Here is a 6,043-nt window from a genome sequence, read left to right as displayed (position 1 = left end):
ACACTAGCAAATAAAGTATTTCTCTTTGAGCACTTAAAACATGTACTCATAGATGTGCATACGTAACTGTTCTTGTGAATAGGCGTGAAGCAGAATCTATAATTTATGAAAACTATATATTGACAGAAAGCTAAATGATCCAAATAAACTCCACAGAGCACACAACTGACATCAGTATATCTTTTGATTTGGGTAGTGTTCATCACAATGAGAGATTTAAAGGTACCAAAATGAATGCGCATACCTGATATGAAATATCAAGGGATATTTACCATTTTGGTGGTGTATTGTCATTTTCTAACCAATTAGAAGCTGGGAAAGATTGAATATAAATTCCTGTAAGTGGAGCGTTTTTTTTTTTTTCTTCAACTACTGTTTCTTTTCCTTTGACTGTTACTGCCATGTTGGCATGTTTATTCATGCATCTCATTGATTCATGGGCTTTATTGTTCTTGTTTATATCTAGTGCACAATTGGTACTGTAAAATATGGGCCTGGTAAGTGAGACTCTTGATTTGAAGTAGCTGGCCCATAAAACTAAGCTATTAGATTAACAAGTCAGTGCATTAAAGTGAGGAACCAGAGCAAGGTTGATTTTCAGTCTATTTATCACTTCCATACCAGATGAGAGAGAAAAATGACTTAGCATTTGCATAGTTCTTGAGTCTGTCTGGAATGATTTGCACACTTTTGCTAACACTGTAGCTGCAACTGTTAGACACAGTGTTGTGCCAGACCTGCTCTGTGTTCTTTAAATATTCTGTGTGCTGTTATCTCACGAAGTTTACCCAGAATGGCAGGGAAACAAATACAGATTTGTCACAATCCTCTAGTGCTTGTGTTTCCTAAAAATTTTCATCTGTCAATATGAATCTCTGAGGTACAAGATGGTTCCCCTTATGTAAAATTTATTCTATCTGTGATTTTTAAGGGGCATGTATCCTTGAATAATATAAATGACACAACGTGCTAGGATGTATTTGTGACAGCACCATGGAATGATTTTCAAAGAGTGTGCCGCATTATTAAAGTATAGCTTTTGTGGCTACTTTTGAGTTTCAGAGTTTTAAACAATTGTTAATGTGGAGAGTTTTCTCCATCTCAAGCAGAAATATGAATCAAATACAAATTGGACCTTAGCTCATTTTCTTTTTCCTCTTGATATTTCACAACCCTAACTCCCTAGTGTATCTTGCCCGTTGTCAGACTAGTGACACTAATACAATTTTTTTTGTTCTGTGTTTGTTGATCCCCTATAATTTCTCCTTTTACGGATACTTTCTGCATCAGTAATGAACTGTCAGTGGCTCATTTAGGGTGAACCAAGACTTGGCTTGTAAATGGAAATGAAAGGCTTAAGCCCAGAAGGCTTAACCTCATTTAATTTGTGTGAGAAAAGATTTATCAAGTATACCACTATTTCTAAAGCACGTTTCTCACCTGTATTTTTGTGCTAAGGACTGAAGAAAATGCCAGGGGTGTTAAAGTGGATAGTGACCTTGCTGTGCACCTGCTGAAGTTCAGCTAACACTGAGGTCCATCACTAATTCCTCTTCATTTAATGGTTGTGGCCGGCTGAGGCAGGCTTCTCTGTTTTCTGCTAGTTTATTTCACTGAGTAACCATTGTGGCATGGAAGCAAAACTTTAAAAGAAATATGTGGCTTTGGTTGCTGTGGTAGACTGGGTCCAGATGAGTAATGATTTTGTGACTCCTTTCTTCCTGATCTTGAAGGTGATTGCATTATAAACAGGCTCAATTGGAATCCAGTCAAGTTGTTACCTGGAAGAAAAACAAAATGTTCTTACCAATACTCTCTGGAGTGCAGCGTGCTTGCAGTGTTTCATGTCCTTGGTGTATGTGTGTGTGTGTGTGTGTGTGTGTGTGTGTGTGTACATATGTATGCATGTATATGTGTGTTATGTTCATGTGTGCATGCAGCTGTACATGTATGTAAGTGATTGTGGAAGTTAGGAATCTTTATTGTTCACCACATAATATTTTAAAATCTATTTATTTATTTGTTATTTATGTGTTTGTGTCTGTGTCTCTCTGTGAGTGTAAGTGTATGTACTTGTGTGTGCAGGTAAGCACGGTGGGAGGGGGAGCCAGAAGACAGCATGACATATCCTCTATCACTTTGCCTTTTTATTTATTCATTTGAGGCAGACTCTCTCCATGAATACGGGGCTCTCACAAACACATTTTCCATACTAATCTGAAACTGGCAAGCTCCAAGTAGCCTCCATTCTTTACCCCCTTAGAACAGGGGCTACAGGGCTGTTCAGGGTGCCTGGTCTGTTCTGTAAACACTGGGATCTGAACTTCTATCCTCATGATTGCACAGAAAATGTTCTTAACTTCTGAGACATCTCTCGAGCCTCTTCACTCTATTGGTTGAGGTAGAGTCTCCAAGTGAATCAAGAGCTCATCAATAAGGCTGGCCAGTGGACTTCAGGAATCCCTCTATCTCAGCCTCCACCCCACCCATCACTGGAGCTGGGGCACATTCCACCCACCCATCACTGGAGTTGGGGCACATTCCACCCACCCATCACTGGAGTTGGGGCACATTCCACCCACCCATCACTGGAGTTGGGGCACATTCCACCCACCCATCACTGGAGTTGGGGCACATGCCACCCACCCATCACTGGAGTTGGGTCACATTCCACCCACCCATCACTGAGTTGGGGCACATACCACCCACCCATCACTGGAGCTGGGGCACATTCCACCCACCCATCACTGGAGTTGGGGCACATACCAACGTGCCCAAGAGTGCTGGCAATCTGCACTCAGCTTCTCTTGTTTTCACACACACACACACACACACACACACACACACACACACACACACACACCCACACACACAGTTATAGACTGAGCATCTCTTCACAATCTTCATGTACATTTCAAAGATGACACATATTTGAATATTTAATGAGCTCCCAGATGGGTCCTTTCAAGACTCACAGGAAAGAACGGCTGTCGTAGAGTCATTTTAATGATGACTTGAATCCTAGGTCCGGCACTCCCTGTAAGAAATGGGGGGACATTCTTATGTCTGAAATTCAATTTCTTCTTTCATACAAGAGATATCAACATGTTACCCTGGGCAGCTGCTATGTTGAAAATGTAAGAGTACACTAATTATTTACAGGAGTTCCTAGAACACAGGTAGACATAGTGTCAATTCTTTCCCATCAAGGTGTTCTCAGCATGTCCAAGGTCTAGAAATTGTCCTTGCAGATTATGTGCTTAAATGAGAATGATTTTTTTTTTTTATATGTTTGGTTGGGAGCCTAGCCTTTAATGGCTGAGCCATGTCTCCAACCTGAAATGATTTTTTTCCTTTTCTTTTCTTTTTTTTTTTTTTACAGGATGGTATTTAATTTACATAGCAGCCACATGGAGCCCTGTCAAGCTGGGCAGTGGGGTACTTACAAGTCCAGATGGCACCCCTATCCACTTCCCTCAGGACTGTATTCCCAGGCCCTTGGATAGGTCTCCCCACATTGTATAGAGGATGCTCTAGTTGAAAGGAAAAGAGAAATTTGGGGAATAAGGCCATCCCCAAGCAGGGGGAGTCTGTAGCCTGGGGCTGGTGCCTATATAGTAGCTCAGAGGTCTGCAGAACCAGCCCACATCCTAGTCACAGTCTGCTCAGCTGGGCACGCTACAGGAAGCCCTCCCTGCATAACTGTTCTTGGAGGAGGGCACGGTACTGGTCAAATCCTCCCTTAACCAGGTGACACTGCCCTTCTCACACACCCACAGCTCCTTGCACACCAGCCTGATGAAGTGCTCATCATGGGATACCAGAATTATGGCCCCCCTGAAGCTGTTGAGAGCATGGCCCAAAGCCTCAATCATCTCCATGTCTAGGTGGCTTGTGGGTTCATCCAGAATATAGAAGTTGGGGCAAGGCATGGTCATCTGAGCGAAGGTTACCCAGATCTTCTGGCCCCCAGATAAGCTTGCAACAGGCCACATGGCTGGTTCTCCAGAGATGCCATAGCGGCCCAACCAGTGACAATACTCCTCCTCAGGTCGCCCGGGAAACATGCGAGCCAGGAGTTCCACAGCACTGACATTCAAGTCTAGCTATTGCACGTGGTGCTGGCTGAGATAGCCTATCTTCAGATTCCTGTGGGCATGCCTGATACCTCCAAGAGGTCTCAGGTCCCCCAAGAGCAGCTTCAGCATAGTGGATTTCCTAGCAAGCACCATTCTCCCCAACCACGCATATGGGAGACTCAGGATCAGCAGAGACAGACAGACGACTGAAGGTGATGCGTTTAGGGACATAGTAGAAACCCACTTCTTCTAGCTGCAGAACCAGTGGTGAGAACTTCTCAAACCCGTCGGGGAACTTCAACACCACCTCGGACTCCTTCTCCTCCAACTTTAGCTCAGGTAGCTTCTCCAGCATCTTCAGTTTACTCTGCACACGAGAGGCTCTGTTTGCATTGTGTGGGAAAACAGTCATTGAACACCTGCACGTGCTGGCGATACTGCTGCTGCGCGTCATACTCGCGCTGCGGATTGAGTACCCGCTCCTGCTTGCTCTTGAGGAAGGTTTCAAAGTCTCCTCGGTAGCCATCCAGCTGCTGGCTTCACAGGTGGGTGATGGCTGTGGCAGTGGCATTCAGGAAGTTGCAGCCGTGAGAGACAACTAGGATAGTAGAGGGGCACGTCAGCGGGTAATTCTTTTCTCTAGCCACATGATGGCCATGTTTGTAGGCTCATATAACAGCAGAAGGTCTGGCCTGACAAAACAGAGCCCGGGCTAAGGCCGATCTCATCCTCCAGCCACCTCAGAACTTCCTGGTATGCTGCTGCTGCATTTTAGGAGTAAAACCAAGCCCGGCAAGAATGACCGATGCTCTGGCAGGTGCCTTTTCAGCATCAGTTTCCTCCAGTTTAGCATAGATTTCTGCCAACTGTGAAACTTCTGAACCCTCTGCCCTTCCAGCAGCAATCTTGACACTCAGCTCTGGTTCCTGCCATAGCAGGACCTCTCGTATGGTGTCACTTTCCAGCACACTTGGCAGGGCAGGGGTGTCATCTCCAGCAACGTCCTGCTCCACGTGGAGCAGGGAAATACAAGCTGGAGGCCAGAGGCTCCGGGTGGCCAGCATCTTTAGCAATATTGTCTTCCCCAGACCATTGCGTCCCACCAGCCCAAAGCGTCAGCCCTATGCCAAGTTCACCTCTGCTCCAGCCAGCAGTACCCTATCACCAAAAGACACATCGAAGTTCTCAATTTGCACCTCATAGAGCTTAGTTCTTGTGGGATGACTCCAACTGGCTCTCCTTTCTGCAGCCCGCCTGGCTAGCTGATGCCTCCTCCAGGCTAGAAGGCTGCTGGTCTTCAGGGTCTCCTCTGAAAGCTTCTTTGGCTTTGCCTACAGGCGAGCTTCGGCCTTGTCTAGTTTCTTTGCAATTACTGTCGAGGACTGTTCCCTCTTTAGCCGTTCTGGAAGTTTGGTGTCACAGTCGTAGTTTTCCATTATCTTTGACAACTGGATGGGGACGTCCAGTAGCACCTGGCTGTTTGGTTCTGTGGCTCAGCCAGGTGTAGTGTTGTACATGAGCTGACAGATAGCCCTGATGCCCGCCTATTTCCTGCTGTTCTGGACACTTCTTGCAATAGTTTCCCCACAACTTCTACCAGGTCATCCACAGACCCGAAGTCCATGTTGCCGCTGTGCAAGACAGTAGTCATGTAATCTAAGATCTGCCTGTCAATTTCTGGGAACTTGCTCCGCAGGATATCCGTGCAAGTCACCATGTTTACTTGGGATCCCATCTACAAGAATGATTTTTTTTTTTAGCTGTATTGTATTTTAGAATCCCTAAATATATGCTTTTTTTCAACTCTTTTTTTTTTTTTTTTTTTGTCATTTTTATTTAGCTTCAAAGAACCTTGCTCATATGTCCTCTGTGTCTCTGAGCTCTATTTTTTTTAACGGAGGAAATGCCTATATGTGTTTACATGTTTTTGGGTGCATGTGTTTGTGTTGGAACATGTAGAGGAC

General features: G+C 44.9%; 1 pseudogene; it reads right to left on the bottom strand.

Annotated features, from left to right (window-relative positions):
* Window positions 1-3,678: 3,678 nt before the first annotated feature.
* Window positions 3,679-5,796, bottom strand: LOC127194267 (ATP-binding cassette sub-family F member 3-like; annotated as a pseudogene).
* Window positions 5,797-6,043: the final 247 nt, after the last annotated feature.

This window comes from Acomys russatus, chromosome 10, assembly GCF_903995435.1.
Source record: "Acomys russatus chromosome 10, mAcoRus1.1, whole genome shotgun sequence".
Taxonomy (NCBI): domain Eukaryota; kingdom Metazoa; phylum Chordata; class Mammalia; order Rodentia; family Muridae; genus Acomys; species Acomys russatus.
Note: the sequence above shows the minus strand (reverse complement) of the source record. Positions and strands in the feature narration are given on the sequence as shown.